The sequence below is a fragment of the Peromyscus eremicus genome, chromosome 8b (assembly GCF_949786415.1).
Source record: "Peromyscus eremicus chromosome 8b, PerEre_H2_v1, whole genome shotgun sequence".
Taxonomy (NCBI): Eukaryota; Metazoa; Chordata; class Mammalia; order Rodentia; family Cricetidae; genus Peromyscus; species Peromyscus eremicus.
In genome coordinates, this window is record NC_081424.1 from 55,766,644 (window position 1) to 55,785,615 (window position 18,972).

General features: G+C 45.6%; 1 protein-coding gene across 1 annotated transcript in view; it reads right to left on the reverse strand.

The window, feature by feature from the left end:
• Window positions 1-1,497, reverse strand: part of Agpat4 (1-acylglycerol-3-phosphate O-acyltransferase 4) — a 104,565-nt gene extending 103,068 nt beyond the window's left edge. Inside the window, exon 1 of the mRNA XM_059272844.1 lies at window positions 1,358-1,497. The gene's annotated coding sequence lies outside the window, so the exon portion shown is untranslated. The remainder of the gene's footprint in view (window positions 1-1,357) is intronic.
• Between the last annotated feature and the right edge of the window lie 17,475 nt (window positions 1,498-18,972).

An 18,972-nucleotide genomic window follows, 5' to 3' on the forward strand; every position in this document is an offset into this window, starting at 1 on the left:
CAGGAGCCTGCCTCCTATACACAGACACATGCAGAGGAGCCTACCTCCTATACACAGACACATGCACAGGAACCTACCTCCTCTACACAGATACACACATGCACAGGAGCTTGCCTCCTATACACAGACCTACACATGCACAGAAGCTTGCCTCCTATACACGGAGACACACATGCACAGGACCCTGCCTCCTATACACACACACACACACACACACACCTGCCTCCTATACACACACACATGCACAGGAGCCTGCCTCCTCTACACAGACACACATGCACGCTTTCCCTTCTCTAACTTTTTCCATAGCTGAGGATGCTGATGGATAACTCTTCAGATGAGCAGGGCCTCGCAGGTTTGGGAAGACTTGGAGGGTGAACACTGGCTGAAGCAGGTGAGAGCACACAGCAGGACACCCTGGGGACCCTGCGAGGTAGTTAGCATTTCTTACACTAACCCAACTTTGATTTGTGGCTAAATGAAGTTCAGACTAGAGCCGAGACTCACCTCGTACATGTTTAGACTTGTGGGCAAGCCTGAGCAGCTGATAACATATTTACCAGTGTGAATTCTCAGGTACTTCCCAAAACTTTATTTCAAAGCCTTCCCGTCCTGGAAAGAGTTAAACCCTCCTTCCCCTCTTAGCTTGTTCAGTATCGTGTCTTAAGAGATATTTAAGTTTTTAAAAACTACCCAAAACACTCGAGAGCTTCATAAACATCACAACACTCCCTTTAAAAATCCCGACGTCTGATGGAGAACCCAGAAGCTTAAAATTAAGTAAATACGGTGGTGATTACAAATGCCTGTTTCCTTGACAACTCCCCTCCCCCACCCTTGTGCGATAGGGAAAAACCAACATGAAAACGAGGAGGGGGTATCTACAGAGTCATGCCGCGCTCCGGCGAGGCCCAGCCAGGCCAAGCCCAGGAAGGAAACACAAATAAATCCATTTAAGATCCCGACTGTATTTCGTGGAGTATTATTTTTTGTGGTTGCCATAGAAACACCAGAGGCAGAAGAACGTGTTGCGCGAACACAAAAGAGAACCGGTATATGTAACCAGAGGATTCCCTACAGCTTCACTGGTGGCCGAGAAGACGCTTCCATCCTGGGAAAGAGGCTCGCAGAGCCCCCAAAAGGCACCTCACAGCCCGGCACAAAGCAGGGGTCCTCGGCCGAGCCCCTGTGCCCTCCCTCCCTCCCTCCCCCCTGCATCAATCTCCACCACCCCACCAGCCTCCCAGACAGTCCCTTTCAAAGTCTCAGGAAAAGCAGCCGAGCAGAGAAGGGCATCTGATCACCGCACGCCCCACCCCAGGAGAAGGTGCCTGGAAACCGCACGAATACCACCTACCTCGTTCCCGGCAGCCCTGTGCATTGGCGCTCACTGGCCACAACTGCGAGGCAGCTGCCTAGGGTTCAGAAACTGCCTCTACTTTATAGAAGCTGTAAGTCAGCCAACACTGGAAAGAAAAAGCGAGACTCCACCCAAAGGGGTGGACCCTTCGGAAAGGAAAAAAAAAAAGGTGGTCCTCGGCTGACGTCTCTCCCCACCCATGTCACTTCCTTTTAAAGCTTCGACTTGGCAGCTACGGGGAGGGAAGCTCGGACCCGTGTAACATGAGTCACCCTCTTGTCCTTCCAATGAGTGTGAGGAAGTGTCCGGCTCGGCCTCCTGTAGGATTCGGACGGGATCTGGAAGTCGCCCGCGTGGACAACAAAGCCCAGCCCAGTAGCCTGGCCGCGCTCGCCCAGCTCAGGAACCCTGTTGCGTCCCCGTGCAGAAAAGGCCTGAGCAACCTCGGCCTTCTGCCCTGGAAATCACCCTCTTGCTTTATTCAGCAAGAAGAGAGGATAAGGGCTGAAGCCCGCGCACCCTAGTGCCCTCCTCACCTCTTCTGATGCCCGCGCTTAGAAGGAGGCTGTCTCTTTCACTCCTCCAGCCCGGAAGCCCCTTCCAAGATCACCACACCCAGGGCTCCGGAGACCAAGATGTGCAGACTCTGGGTGCCAGGAGCGCGGGGATGCTTTCCTCCAAAGCCAGGCACCAGGGCCGCCGACTACCGCTGCAAGTGCGCACACGCAGGCAACACGCACATGCACATGGCATTTGCGCGCGGGTGTTAGCGAGGGTTTGAGCAGACCTTTTTAACAGAATAGAGTCGTGAAACATTAAAGGAGGGTGGACCGTTGGAAGTGCACGGAGTCCAGGTGCGTGACAGTCCTGGAACGGTGATTTCTATCACAGGGTGCTTACAGTGTCCTTCAAATGCGCGCCGTTCCAGCCACTGTCACAGATGTTGATGTGTTTACAGAAAGAAAGCCCCGGTGGTCATTCTGCTCTCTGGATGTGCTCACAGTATTGCGGAATTCCTAAGTGTAAAAGCACGCTGCAAATAGCGTGGTACAGACCGGGGCCAAGACGCAGAAGGCACTCAAGAAACAGGAAACAAGCTTTGGACTTTGACATCCGGGAGATCATCAGGAATGTGAAAAGAACAAAGCAGAATGGGGTGGAGGTGGAAGGCATAAGGATCCAAACCAGACGTCCATTTGTGGCGTTTAAAAATTAACTTGATCCTCTAGTAAGGACTATTAAAAATGTTAGTAAAAAGTTTCTTGTCAGTACTAGAAATGAGATAATTCAGTGGTTAAGAGTGCTTACTGCTCTTACAAAGGATGGGGTTCAGTTTTCATCATCCACATCTAACAGCTCACAACCTCCTTGAACTCCAGGAAATCCAATGCCCCCTTCTGACATCCAGGGGCATCTGCATGAATGTGGTGCACATAAGCAAACACATGCACATAAATAATATAAATTAGTCTATAAATTTGTTTTCTGCACCCAATGCAGTCTTTAAGAGTTCTTTGTAAACTCTAGTTCCTAGAAGGTTGTAAGGTGACTGCTGTGAGTTTCAGGCCAGCCTAGGCTACGTAGAAAAATTATCTCAACATCTCCTCTCCCCCAAATAATTCTCTTTTATCACTTTTCAAGTTATTATTTTATGCTTTCATTGCTGGTGGGAATCGGCAAGTTTTCCAAAATACTTTACAGATAGATTTTTTTCATAATTATATTTGAATGGAAATTTAACTTTAGAACTTGAAAATTATTGCCAGGCGTGATGGCACACGCCTTTAGTCACAGCATTTGGGAGCCAGAGAAAAGTGCATCTCTGAGTTTGAGACCAGCCTGGTCTACAGAGCTATTTCCAGGATATCCAGGGCTATACACTAAAACTCTATCTGAAAAAACCATCATCATCATCATCATCATCATCATCATCACAATAACAATATCTGAGACTTACATACACTTATGCCATATTGATTAGAGATACAGTAAATTATTTTGGTGGAAGCAACAGGAAATTAAAAATTTGACAATTGCAACTCTTGTCCTAAGCTTAATATTTAATGTGTTTATTTCATTATCATGATTCAGTTATGACGCTTGCTATCACTACAGCTTTGCCTTATTAGCCAGTGTTGCTAAGAACTCATGACCTTAGAAACATACACAAGGAAGGAAGGAAAACGACCACTTTTGACTTTTTAAAGTAGAATCAACATCAGTGGATTGATTTCTAGGCATTTTATTGAGTTCCATTTAGAATCTGCTTTCCATGCCCACATTCACAAGGGATTATGAACATTTCTGTCATAATCTAACAATCTAGTTCAGCAAATATCCCTTGGGAATCCATGCCACAAAAACAAGACATGAGTGCCCTTTCCTTTAAAGCGGAAAGAGACATGTAAACAATTAGGCTACAGACGGATACAGTGACTCCAGCGTGTAGGGCTCCACAGTTGTTGGAGAATGGAAAAAGCAAACAGGGTAGGGTTGGGTTGGCAAAGTTTCTCAGTTCATTTCAAACTCTAAAGGGAGGGGAGGGCACTATCTCTATGACAGTAAGAAATGATTATTGCAAAGAAGTCAGCTCAGGCTGAGAATCCCTAATCTAAAAATCCAAAACCTTCCAAAATTCAGACCTTCTAGAGTTTGTGTGACACCTACCTCTTGTCCTGTGCTGCAAAGTGCAGACATGCTGATTATTTAATATTGTATAAAATTAACTTTAGGCTACCTTCTAAGGTATATATAAAATAAAAGTTTTTAAAAATTTTCATACCTAGGACCTGGAGAGATGTCTCAGCAGTTAAGATCACCAGTTGCTCTTCAAGAGGACCTGGGTTTGATTCCCAGCACCCATAAGACAGTTCAAACTGTCTGTAACCTCTGTTCGAGGGGATCTAAAGCCCTCCTCTGGCTTCTGAGGGCACCAGGCACATTCACATGTGAGGGCAAAACACCCACATGCACAAGAAAATAAATAAATGAAACTTTCATGCTTAGATTTCGGTTTCGCCTCCAAGATACATCAATCACTACGTACAGTCAAATATTCCCAAATCTAGAAAAATAGCTAAAACACTTCTGATCATAAACATTTCGGGTAAGCAATAGTCAACCTATCTAATGGAAGAAGAAGAAGAAGAAGAAGAAGAAGAAGAAGAAGAAGAAGAAGAAGAAGAAGAAGAAGAAGAAGAAGAAGAAGAAGCAAATTTAGAATGAGATACAAGGCAAAAAGTAGCAACTCAGAAAAGGCATAAGCAAGACTATAAAAACCGAAGTTACTTACACTAAAATATGAGTTCGGGGAAGACATGCTTCTCTCCCTGGGCTTTCCAAACCCTGCAGATACCACATGCTCAGTGCGAAGAGAACAGAATGTCATGGACCTCTCCTCTGAAAGTTGACACATGCTCTGGGATTCATTTAAACAAGGCTTTTCATGAGTCTCTAAAATACTTGTACTCCCTAATACAGTCACGTCACTCACTACAGCTATACCTAGGAAGTGGGCAGGGAAACCCTGAAGGTGTAGGCAATGCCCATCCATTAGGAGCAGCTCAGTGACAGCCCAGGAGTGTATTAATGCTGGAAGCTGCAGGCCAATTCAGTAAACCATGGCTTGGCCACCAGGTGAGCCTTTTCCAAAAATGGAAACTCCTATTTTTGAAAACCAGGGAGACATTCATGCTATAGAAAATAAGTGGAAAGGGAGCCAGGCTATGTAAAAATATAACCTTCTGGATTAGTTACTTCTCATGTTACTGTGTTAAAATACCCAGCAAAAGGCCACTTAGAGGGGGAGTTGATTTCCACTCACAGTCAAGGAAGGCGCCGGTGTATGAGGCAGCTAGTCACATTGTATCCACAGTCAGCAAAAAAATGATAAGTTCTAGTGCTCAGCTAGCTTCCCCCTTCTTATGCAGTTTGGGACCTCAGCCCATAGTATGGTGTTGCCTTTACTTAGGGTAGTAACCCCCACCTTGTGAGGGTTAGTGTTGTCAATTTGACAGAATCTAGAATCACCTGAGAGATGGCCTTCCTTGGGAGGTTATCTTGACTTCATCAATGGAGGTGGAAAGACCCAACCACTGTGGGTGGAGTCATTCCCTAGATTGGATCCTGGACTGTGTAAATGGTGAAATGGAGCTAAGCAGCAGCATAGATCCATCCCTCTCTGCTTCCTGATTGTGGATGTGATGTCACCAGCTGCTTCAAGAGCCTGCTGTCTTGGCTTCCTGTCATGATGGACAGAACCTTGAACTGTTACAGGAAACCCTTCTATCTTTAGTAGCTTTTGTCAGGGTGTTTAAAAAGTGTGTGTGTGTGTGTGTGTGTGTGTGTGTGTGTATGAGTGTGTACCACATATGGCAGGTGACCATGACAGCACAGGAGCTGGAGTTACAGCCTGTTATGGATGCTGGGAACTGAACTCAAGTTCTCCACAAGAGCAACAAGTGCTTCTAACCACTAAGCAAATGGTCCTAGTCAGTGTTCTGCTGCTGTGAAGAGACCATGGCCAAGGCAACTATAATAAGAGAAAACATTTAACTGAAGCTGGTAGTAGAGGCTTAGTCGTCATTATCATCATAGCAGGAAGCATGGTGGCACACAGGAGTGATGCTGGAGCAGTAGCGGAGAGCTACATCCTGTCCTATAGTCAGAGAGAGAGAGAGAGAGAGAGAGAGAGAGAGAGAGAGAGAGAGAGAGAGAGAGAGAGAGAGAGAGAGAGACTGGGCCTGGATGGGTTTTTAAAACCTCAAAGCCTACCCCCAGTGATACCTTTCTTCCAATGAAGCCACACCTCCTCCTCCTCCTCAAGTAGTGCCACTCCCTAATGACTCAGCATTCAAACAATGGAGCTCATGGGGCGTTCCGATTCAGACCACCACACCATCTCTCCAACCTCTTGTCATGGTAATCTATCAGAGCAACAGGAGCATCTCAGTTATCTAGAGAATCCCTGACAGACATGCCCAGGGGCCTGCCTCTTCCTTGATTCCAGCTCTGTCAACCTGACAATCACTCACTCTCATGCTTTCTTTATAACAATTATACAAATATAAACTGTATTGTGTGTAGTGGTTCAGTAAGTGTCCCCCCCACATTCATGTTTACCCAGAACCCCAAAATATGACCTTACTTAGAAACAGGGTCTCTGTAGATGTGATTAGCTATGATGGGGCTGGAGGTGTAGCTCAGAAGCATAGCCCTTGGCCAGAGGTACATGGTGTTGGGTCTTCATTTGTACCCTGGGGGAGCTGGGAGAGAAAGTCCTAAGGATTAGGGTGGCCCTTAGACCTGATGAGTTTATGAGACTAGGAGAGACCTAGCACAAGTAAAGACAGGCAGACTGGACTGCTGACGTCATCAGTCAAGGGACACCAAGTCCTGCTAACACCACCAAAGGCTGGGGGGACACCAGAACAGGCTCTTCTTTGGGCCTCCAGGAGGACCAGCCCTGTTGACTCCTCGGGTACAGTCTCCTGGCTGCCGAGAGCACATACTGTTCATGTTTTAAAGCCCATGATATGCAGCCATTCGCCATAGGAACCCAGGGAAGGCAGCACGGCACATGTACAGGCTGCTCCACCGCTCAAAGGAAACGCAGCCTTTCGTTTGCTGTTTTATGTGTATGACCTCACGTGCACTTTCTGCAATATACATATATGACTTTGATCGGAAGAACATTGTGGCTAATAAAACAATCCTGGGGCTGGAATGGACAGTTAAGTAGTTAATCTTACGTTCTGTTCATATATAGGACCCAAGTTCATTCCCAGTACTCATGTTGGGGTACTCACAACCGATCCCTGTAACTTCAGTTCTAGGGTCTATGACACCCTCTTCTGGACTCTGTGGGCACCTGCACTCACACATGCACAGATCCAAACATACATTGAATCTTTTTTTTTTTTTTTTAAAATGGTCTAAGATTCCTAAAAGCATTCTAGCGAAAGTTAGGGCAGATGCAAAGACTCAAAGGATTACAGAGTATTCCATCTCAGAGGAAAGTGTGTTCCTAGGCTCCTGTGCAAGGGGAGGTCTATGTGTCTGAAATGCTTTTCTGCACTAGGTTCTGGTATTTATGATGCCCACTGCTCATGTGAAATGTTAACTTACATATTATATATTTAACTGCTGCACTGGGTGCTATTTCAAACTACTCTTTGTCTAACATGGTGTTAGCCCTACATGGGCAATGTTTTGCTTGCGGTTGGGAACATTGATATAGAAGATATCCATATAGATATATTCACCGCTTGCAATTTCCCTTGTTATAAAGTTTAAAGAGCTCACAAGTTTGCAGTTGTAATAATCTCACTGTAGATGCAGTCAGAAACCGTGGCTGCCTAGAGGGGGCAAAGGGAAAGTACGTATTAATGAGGTTAATTTGACATTGGGAATGTATAATCTTATATTAATAACTAAATTTTAACTAATTCTATTTAGATTTTTAAAATATATATATATTCAGTAATGGTTGTGGATTTAGCTCAGTGGTAGAGAGCTTGCCTAGCAAGCACAAGGCCCTGAGTTCAATCCTCAGCTCCTCAGCTCCATATATATATATATTCAGATCAAATTCAGGGCCTTCTTTATGCTAGACAAATGCTCTACCATTCAGCTTCATCCCAGGCCTGCCTGCCTATTTGTCTATCATCCATCCATCTATCTATCTATCTATCTATCTATCTATCTATCTATCTATCTATCTATCTACCTACCTACCTACCTGCCTATCTATCTAGTATAATTTTTACAAACATAAACGTAAGGCTATTTTCTACAATAAACATGTATTGTCATGAACTGACATGTTGGTTTGACAGACTTTGAGCTTCCATCATGATGGGTGACCTCCTTAGTGTGTGATCATTTTACCTGAAAGCTTGTTAGAAATACAGAATGCCAGGTGCAGCCCAGACCAGGGAAGATGAAATTGGATTCAAATAGCATCTTTAGGGGCTAGAGAGATGGCCCAATGGTTAAGAGTGTGTAAGTCTCTTGTAGAGAATTTGTACTTAGTTCCTAGCACCCAGATCACTACTCACCTCACAGCTTTGGCTGACAGCATGCTGTGGCAAGAAGAGCTGATGCTGTTCTCTTGAATTGCCATCTCTGGGTGCTACAAGAGTCCCCTGTGTCCTTAGGCAAGTCCTACCACTCACCTGGCTTTGTTGCCTGCACCAGAGTACCAATTCCTTCCTAAAGCTTCAGGCAGGCACCTTGCTTTGGTTGTTCACAAGCTCTGGGGGCTGGGGAACCTAATGGGACAGTGCTCATGGAGCCCCAGTGCCGCTGTGGGGCTGCAAAGAACGATGGTTGCTTTCCCTCCCCATCCTGATCATTCATGGGCAGATGTGTCCATGTGGTTGACACAGCTCTTCCATATCCCAGAGTGGTTTATTCAATAACATGATGCTCTCGTGCAGGTAGTCTAAAGGCCTCGAGCTGAGCAGGTTCAAAACAAGACCTCTGAGCCCCACCTTGGCTCCTGAGCCAAGTGTTGTCTCTGGAGCATCGGGTCTTTTTTGGTGGCACTCACTGCTTCCCCGAGTCTCTCGATTCTTCTCTGTCATCATTGCTGTTCTTTTGCCTGACCATCCTGCCACTTCTGAAGATGTTCATGACCAATCTTCTCCTCACTCTGCTGCTCTTGTACCAGCCCAGGCCTCTGTCATTCTGAGGTAACTGCAAAATCCCGCAATATTTCAATTCTGTGTAGAACTCAAGACTCCTCAGGTCACACGCAAGACCCTTTATGATCTGGCCACATCTCTCAAGTCTTTTTCTCCCATCCTCTTCAGTGGCTTCCTTGTCCCCCAGCCTTCACCAGCGGGCTGTCTGCTTCCAGCCCTTGTTAGCCTCGCTCTCCAGAGGGCAACGTTACCTTAGGCCGATCTCTGCTCATGCAAATATTGCGGTGAAATCTGCTTGGTTGTTTCACATGTTTACTCCAGGCTAGCCTGTGAGAGCAGGATTCACACTTTCAAAGGCCTGGCACCACGGGCTCCGTAAATGCTGAATGAGTGAAAAAGCGTTATCTTGTCTTTCCTTCCACCACTGGCCGCTGGGACTCTTGGCTGCTACTCCAGCAACTCAGCTGAACCTCAGGCTTCTCTTTTATTTCCCTCTCTCCCTCCCTCCCTCCCTCCCTCCCTCCTTCCCTCCCTCCCTCCCTCCCTCCCTCCCTCCCTCCCTTCCTGATGCTGGAGATGAGAACACACAGGGCCTCATACATGCTAGGCAAATGCTCTACTACTGAGCTACACCATAGCCCCATTTTCTATTCACATTCTTGTTTTCAAAGAGAGAGAGGTAAATCATTACCAGCTGCCACCATTGTGGCATAACACAGAGAAGGACTCTTCTGTCTGCTGCCATACAACCTACATGTGCGCCGTCCTGTCAGAATGAATCTTTCACGACACTCTTTTCCCCTTGAGTACAGGTGGTTGAGCCCGGGGCCTCATACATGCTAGAGAATTGCTCTACCACTAAAAGTGTAGGCCTTTAAAGAAACGGTTCTTAGGATCCTGACTGTGGAGGCTCACCTGTACAGTTCCCATGCCTCTCTGACTCCCCTCTGGGGCTTGGGAATACAGGACAGAGAGAAATGGCAGACTTCTCCTTCCCCTGCATCACTCACACTCCATTGGAGAACAGAAGCATGCCTGCAGGTTGAAGCTTCAGGCCAAGAATGCAGCCAAGTGTCTTCTAATAACTCGAGGAGCCCAGAGCAATGGGAAGAGCTGAGGCAGCCAAGCAGGAACATTCTAAAGGAGAAAGCAGGGAGATGGCTCCGTGGGGAAAGGGACCTGCCACTAAGCATGTTCATTCTCTGGTGCATACGGTGGAAGGAGAAAGCTGACTCCCAGGAGCTGTCCTCTGACCCCTGCATATGCACATACAAAGACAACGTGAGTGTGAGACCGTTGTCTCCATGGGCACAGATGGCAGCACCTGACTGTTTAGCCTGCTCTACTCTGTCTCCCTCGGCAGAGCTGGCAAGGACCCCGCCAGCTTGGAATTCCCTGGCCTCTCCCATGGGGTAGGGACCCTTGGGTGCTTTCTTTGTTTCCTGTGCTCTGTCTGGTACATTGGCAAACCCTAAGAGCAAGGACAGTGCTGAACTGGGGAGCACTGTCCCTTGGCTGCTCCATCCATTTAGACGCTGTGGGCACCCTGGTGTCTCCTAGTTCTGTGGCCACCCTGGTATCTCCACGTTCTGTGGACATCCTGGTGTCTCCATGTTTCATGGGCTGCAGCCCCAGAGCTACAGCATTTGGCGTAGAGGTGTGTGCCCTTCTTGCTGGGTCTCCAGACTGCAGGTCCTCATTAGCTAGCTCTCTGGTGGCTCTACCTTGAGTGGCCTAGCAAAGACTAGGTGTCTCCGAAAGGCAATTTTTACTAAAATGAAGGGAGGTTTGAGTTATTTGTTTCTCAGAGAAACCCCGTAGTGCATTTCTTTTCTTTTTTATTTATTCTTCTCTCATAGATTATATCCGGGCCGGTTTCCCTCCCCATCTCATCCCTTCTCTCCCAGATCCACTCCTCCTCCTTTTCCCTTCAGAAAAGAGTGGGCCTCCCAAGGACAGCAACCAAACATGGCATAACATGTTGCAATAAGACTAGGCCCATCCCCTCATATCAAAGCTGCTGGACGAGGCAACCCAGTAGGAGGAAAAGGGTCCCAAAAGCAGGCAAAAGAATCAGAGACAGCCCCAGTTCCCACTGTTAGGAAACCCTAATATAGGATTGTCTGAACTATGAAATAAACTGTTCCAAAAATAATTATTTAGTTTTGCCTACTGGGGAAAATTCAACCAAGAGTTTTGAACATTCAATTTAGGAAGAAAACATGTCCTCCATTTTCCCTGTCCTCTCCCTTCCTAACACCTCCTACTTCCAACCTTCCTGCCCTTCCCCCACCCCTTCAATATCCACCACCCTCTCCCTCCATCCTTTCTTTGGTTTTTCACCTTCAATAGAATATTTTCCAGAAGATTACATCCTGAGAAGAGAGGACAAGGAACCTTGATAGTCTAGTGGAGTCATTGGCCAATGAGAAAAACATGTACTGCAAAGTGTAAGAATTAAAAAAACAAGAAGTACTAAAATTGCAACCATTTCCAGGAGACACATTTGTATCCCTAAAACTCTACAGCAGTTTATGAGAATCAGTAAATGGTCTTAGCAAAGTCAACATGCTAAGTCAATGGCCTGCACGCATCCCAGAGAAACCCTCCTTTCCAAAGATGCTGTGGCTATCTATACCCGCCATCCTCCATGTCCTCAGGACACACCATCCCCCCTGAGATGGGGTTTCCTTCCCTTCTGAGATTCAGGGTTACAGCATGGCCTGCCCATAGCCCAGATGGTGGGACAAATGTCACTGTGTAACTACAGGGATAGAGTTTGGAAAGGCTGGCAGCCTTCCTGGGGCTCCTGAAGTTCTTGGGTCTCCAAAGTCACTCTGTGTTGTCCCTTTCAGAGCCCACGTGCAGGAGTGGTCCTGTGGAGCGGTTTTAAGGACAGTCCCCATAGAATCTAGTCTATGTATCAGACCAGTCCAAGTGTGCAACATGTGGCCAGAGAAGCTTTCAGAGGGATCCAGGCCTGGCCACGGGAGTCAGTCCATCTGTTCACCTTCTCAGCTGCAGCCCTGGGTATCTGGAGCAGAGAGAACCCCTCTCTGTGTGTGATCTGAACTGCTCATCTGACCTCTATGACCTTCAAACCCCAAAGTTTAGAATGGTTTACCATATAGTTTTGAATAAGCAAAACATGTACTAATAAAGTCAGAAAAATGAAATAAAAAATGTTTATAACAGCACCAAAAGACCCTGTGCCAAAGAATAAATCCAGGAAAAGTATGTCTGGTCACTGAGAAAAGGACAGTAAAATAAGAGAAATTAAAGACAACATGCATAAGTAGGGGAATATTACAGAAAAACGCAGATTCAAATATTTATGTGGAGCTGCACATCTTCGTGAAACTGGTCTATAGTTTTCAAGTATTACACTTATAAAAATTATGAAATGTACAGGCTGATTCTAATACTTACATGAAAATGCAAAGAGCCAAACATCATTAGGAACTAGATGGGTACTCCACCTGCTTCAGACTCCAAGAATATGTGTGTGTGTGTGTGTGTGTGTGTGTGTGTGTGTGTGTGTGTGTGTGTTGTATTATAAAGCTACAGTGACGTTAGCATTTAGGAGGCTGAGGGAGGAGGATAATCATGAGTTTGATGTAGCATGAATCTTAAATGGTCTTATTAATAAAATCAAATCTGAGGGCCTGGTATTGGGGTGAATGCTGGAAGATCAGAGAAGCAGAACAAGCTACAGCTACCTCACCTCACCAGTTCCTCAGCTGATCCTGTTTGCTCAGACTGGAAGCCTCTGAGTCCTCATCCAGAATGAATCTCAGCTGAACTGCTTCTCAAAAGCCTGAAAGCTTAACCAGCTAAAAGCTTCTAGTTTCTGATCTTCACGCCTTATATACCTTTCTGCTTTCTGCCATCACTCCCTGGGATTAAAGGCTCACTTTCTGGGATTAAAGGCATGAGTCACCATGCTTGGCTGTATCCTTGAACATACAGAGATCCAGGTACATTCTGCCTCTGGAATGCTAGGATTAAAGGCGTGTGCTACCACTGCCTATCCTCTATGTTTAATATTGTGGCTGTTCTGTTCTCTGACCCCAGATAAGTTCATTAGCATGCACAATATTTTGGGGAACACAATACCACCACAGTTTGAGACCAACCTGGATTGCAGAATGAGGCTAGCCCAGGCTAGAGAGATAGACCCATACTATAATAACTATGATTATATAATATGCAACACTGTATTAAATACTACTATTAATTTATAGTGTATTTGATACCACAATACAGTATATTATATTCTTATGTTACACTTATGTTATATTATTAGGATACAGAATGAAAAATCCAAATCAAGTGCTTACAGAGACTTATTTAGCATGCAAGTGGCACTATAGAGAAGTGGAGAACAGTCAGTAAAAAACAAAAAGAAATGAACAGTGCCAAGCTGGATGACCACCCAGCAAAAAACGCGACTCCTTCCTCACACTACCCACTGAAGTCCCTCCCAGGGAGTCGGAGTTCAAAGGAGAAGGGTAAGACATCTTCAGTACAAAGTGGGAAATTACCTTCAACACCTTCAGGGAGAGCTTTCCTGAGCAGGACTCAAGAAGCCTCGGCATAGAGGAAAGAAACTGAGTTACTTTAGAATGAAGAGGTTCTGATTTCTAGACGCTACCATGAATAGTCCCAAGGCAAACTGCAGAGCTTAGGAACAAATTTGTCACACGTGGTACTAACAAAAAGCCCTTATCCAGAAGGTATTTAAAATGTCCTTCAAATAAACAAGAAAAGGCCAACTCCATAGATAATGTGAGATACTTGGAAAGGCATGTTACAGAAGGAAATATCGCACTAGCAAACATTCAAGATGGTCAACTTCAATAGAACACATCCATCAGAATGGCAGCTAAACAAAAGATGGGATATGCCTGCCAAGACCATAGAACAGTTGGTAGAGACACTGCACAGGAAGACAAAGTGGCCAGGCATGATGGCCTGCGCCATTAATCTCAGTACTCAGGAGTCAGGCAGATGGATCTGTCTGAATTTGAGAACAGCCTGGTCTACATGGTGAGTTTCAGGACAGCCTTAGCTACATAATAGTCTCATAAAAACGAAAGAGAGGGGGGGGACAGGGACAGAGAGACAGAGACCCCAAAGGATGTCTCTCATCCTTCTAAGTGCCCCAGTCAATTTGGAGAGTCATGGAATGTGGTCTAATGACATTGAAGACATGCAGAGCATTTGCATCATTTAGGCATCTACCCAGAGGAAACACATGCCAGGAGAATCAGAACATGCATGGTAATCTGAGGGTGAGCTGAGATAGCAAACAGTTGGACGCTCATGCACAGTAGAAGAAGTAAACACATCCATTTTGATATGTCCGTGCTATATTATTCAGCCATGGAAATGAATGGAGCTCAGCTATGTCATGACAGGAAAGACTATCACACCTGTAATTTTTAACCCGCAAGGCTAGGCACTGAAGATCGCCTGCTCCATCTGGGTTTAGTAATAGAGCATGCCTTTAGTTCCAGCACTTGGGAGGCAGAGGCAGGAGGATCTCTGTAAGTTTCAAGCCAGCCTGGTCTACATAGTGAGTTCCAGGACAGTAGGGGCTATATAGAAAGACCCCGCCTTAAATAAAATAAAATAAAAGATCACCTACTCTGCAGTTCCACTGATTAGGTTAAAATTGTGTTGTCAGAACACAGGCAAGTGCCCTGACTTTGGAGATCCAGAAGAGGACAGAGTAGGAGGGGACAGGAATCTCAGGAGGTGCCATTACATTCTGCTACTCATTTTCAACCAACTACTATATGGATTTATTCCCTTTGGGGAAATAAACTGATTTATGTACCCTTAAGATTTGTGCCCTTCATATTCACGTTGTTTTAAAAAAAAAAATCTCAAAAGGGGACTTGTGGGATGCAACTTGGTGGTAGAGTGCTTGTTTAGGATGTATGAGGCTCTAGGATTGATGCAAAGTACTCAAAAACAAATAGCTAAAGAGAAAACTACATATCCCAATGTGGTGGTTTGAGGAAAATGGCCCCCAAAGGGAGTGGCACTATTAGGAGATGTGACCTTGTTGGAATAGGTGTGGTCTTGTTGGAGGAAGTATGTCACTGTGGAGATGGGCATTGAGGTCTCATATATGTTCAAGCCATGCCCAGTGAGTCAGTCTACTTCCTGTTGCTTCATATTAACATGCAGCAGCTCCTTCTCCAGCACCATGTCAGCCTGCATGCTGCCATGCTCCCCACCATGATGATAATGGACTGAACCTCTGAAACTGTAAGCCGCCACCTCAGTTAAATGTTTTCCTTTTTAAGAGTTGTCATGGTCATGGTGTCTCTTCACAGCAATAGGAACCCTAACTAAGACACCCAACTTCTCCACTTGCTGTTCAAAGGAAGACTCTCAACCTCACCTCCAACTCAGCCAACTTTAGTCTCTCAAAGCCCAGCACTGATTTGAAAGTAAATTTCTATTTGTTCAGGTTCTACTAGAGCAGAATTAATTTTAGCTTTGACTTATGAAAAGGGCTTCAGGAAGCATATTTTAGGAAGCGTGGCTGGATATGGTTGGCATACATTATAATGCATCTATTGAGAGAGACTTTTTGTGGTAATTCTGTGGGTTTATTTGATCCCACAGGCATTTAGTTTGATGCCTTTCTGTAACATGAGGACACATCCCATAGCTTAGTAGTTTTAATTATTATTTTTTTATAGTGCTGGCAAGCTTCTAATAAATAGTGGCCTATTAAAGATGGGTTTGATGGATATTGCCAAGAGCTGACCAAAATGATCCAGCCAAGGAAGACAGTCTGCTGGTTCAGGTTAGGATGGACCAAAGGACTGGCTGACACTAGACTTGTGGCATGGAAAAGACAAACAAAACAATAAAACCAGGTAATAAAGAAGAGTCTGAGGTTTTAGGTGGCATAACTGGAGGACATTTTCTGCAAAGATCTGGGCTGTGCTAGGTCATTTTATGTCAGCTTGACACAAGCTATAGTTTTCTCAGAGGAGGGATCCTCAATTGAGAACGTGCTACTAGAAGATCAGGCTGTAGGCAAGCTTGTAGGACATTTTCTTAATTAGTGATCAGGCTGGGAGCAGCCAACACATTGTGGGTGGTGCCATCCCTGGGCTGGTGGTTTTGGATTCTATAAGAAAGAAGGCTGAGCAAGCCATGAAGAGCAAGCCAGTAAGCAGCACCCTTCCATGGCTTCTGCATCAGCTCCTGCCTCCAGGTTCCTGCTTTGTTTGACTTCCTGCCTTAACATTCCTCAGTGGACTGGGATTCTGATATGTAAGCCAAATAAAGCCTTTCTTGCCCAACTTGCTTTGGTCATGGAGTTTCTTCACATCGATAGAAACCCAAACTAAGACCATCACTGAAAGTTAATACTGGTTATTGTAGGGTCCAAAGTCAACTCCATTTCCCCCAAATGCTGGCAGTTAGGCAAAATGGAGCATTCTTCAGAAACTTGTGAAGCCTGTTTCCTTCTACCAAAAGGAGTCATTTTCCTTATCAGTGTCAGAAGGGACAGATGGTTATCTATGGTGCCTATTAGCATACCAAGTGCCTGCTGGTCTCCAGGCTTTCTCAGTATCACAAGTACCTCCTCTCCACCCTAAACTTGTCCGCTCAGCTACTCATTCCCCTTAAAGCCTGCTATTTTGGTTAATGCTTTCTCTTTTTCTCTCTGGGTCTTCTCTTGGTCTCCCCTCACCACCTGTCTCCCCCATCTCTTCTCTCTCTCTCCTTCTCCCTATGCTCTCCTGCTGCTCTCATGGCCAGGTCCAATCTGTTGGCTACAGTAGGACCTTTTTTTGTCCCACCAGCCAGCTCCCAAATACCCACATGGAGACTTCTTAGTAATTATGAAAGCTCAGCCAATAGCTTAGGCTTGTTTCTAACTAGCTCTTATAACTTAAATTAACCCATATTTTTATTAATCTATGTTCTACCATGTAGCTTTTACCTCTATCCCATTTTGTGTGTCCAACTCGTTCTGTATCTGGTTGGCTTCTCCATCTTTCTTTTTTCCAGTATCCTCTGTGTCTAGCTGTCTGGCCTATACCTCCTGCCTAGCTAATGGCCATTTAGCTTTTTATTAAACCAATAAGAAGGCACCTTGGCAAAGACACATCTTCACAGTGTACAAAAAGATTATTCCGCAACAGCTGGCCATGTTCAGTCTACTTCTTTCTCTCTCTGTTCTGGATCTTCCAGATGCCCACTGCTTCTCTCTCTCTCTCTCTCTCTCTCTCTCTCTCTCTCTCTCTCTCTCTCTCTCACACACACACACACACACACACACACACACACCCACACCTCAACAGTAAGAACCTTCCCTTTAACCACACCATGGAGCAGTCATGGGGACAGTTTGTACAGTTATGAGATCTCAAGATTAAGCACCTATTCATTACCTGGGTGGTGACAGGGCCTGCGCAGCAGGAGTTTGAGATGCAAGAGAGACCTAAACAGGAGATAAGCATTGTGGTGGTGTCAGCAGAACACTGGCAGCTGCCACCTTAGGGTTGACAGGTGAAGCACAGCACACTAATTACATTTCAATCAGATAAGCAGGGAACAATTGCCAGCCTGTTGGATGCAATATTTACTTCTCCATGAAGCTCACGTTTACCTGGTTGACAGGTAAATGTTGGGAGCCATGTGACAGTTGAGACATGCTTGCACTATAAAATGAGTCATGTATCTGAAGTTTAAATTTAACCTGGAGTTGTGCCCTTTTATTGAGTACATGTGTCCATTCAACACTGAGGGTGAGAGAGAGGGCTAAGGCTGAAATCTGGGTCCTGTAGTAATAAGAGTTTCAGATGGAAGCCTGGAGAGATAGCTCAGTGGTTAAGAGACTGGCTGCTCTTCCAGAGGATCTGGGTTCGGGTCCTCAAACCCACACCGTGGCTCACAATATCTGTAACTCCAGTCCCAGGGCATCTAATGCTCTCTTCTTGCCTCTGTGAGCACTACACGCACGTGGTACACAGACCTATGTGCAGAAAAAATGCATACATTTAAAAATACAATTGAAAATATTTAAAAAGAGTTTAGGAAAGAGAGAGAGAATAAATGAAGAAGGATGAATGGTGACTGAGACAGGAAGGAAGTGCCCTGTGTGCAGTGGCCTGGGACACCTGGGGGCAAAAGGTCATCAGAGAAGAGGATGTGATCCTCAGGTCTCCAGGGGGACAAAGATGTCAGTTAACCTGTGCCTGCCAATGGGGCGGCCACTGGGGACTTAATGGCAGGGTCTTCCCAGACGAGGAGCATTTAGCAAAGCTATGACTGTTAGATTTTGGTCTGCTCATTCACACTCAGTGGAGAACAGTGTTGAAGAGGGCGTCAGCAAAAGGGTTCAGCAAATAAAGGCACTTGCTGCTTAGCCTGATGCCCTGAGTTCGAGCCCCATCGTGACCGACAAGGTGGAAGGAAAGACCTGACTTCTGCAAGGGTCCTCTGTTGTCTCCCCTCCCCCCATCACTTACACACAGAAGCACACGTTCACAACATGAGCAATTCAATATTTTTTAAAAGGGTGGACGACAAATTTCATTCGGTGGTTCACACCTGCCTTCTGCCTCCTGGAAGTTGCCCCCAGAGAATACAAACAATCCAGTTTTCTAGTCCTCCTCAGGAAAGAGCAACCTTGAGCACATCCATCAAGCCACAGAGACAAGGGCAGCATGTACAGGGAAGACAGATAAGCTGACCTACAAGAAAAGGATGGGGGTTACCATCCTGATCATCATGGAGGCAGCTGAGCCTTACTCCTGAGACCACAGGGAACGGGAAGGTAAGACTGGCTGGGGACCATGCTGCTCAAGAGCTGCACACTCTTGGAACTGTCCTGCAGCAATGCACACTGAGACCTGGATTTCAAGTCTATTTTTCTGGAAAAGGAGACTCATTGGTGCCATGTGAATCCTTTACATCTTTTTAAAT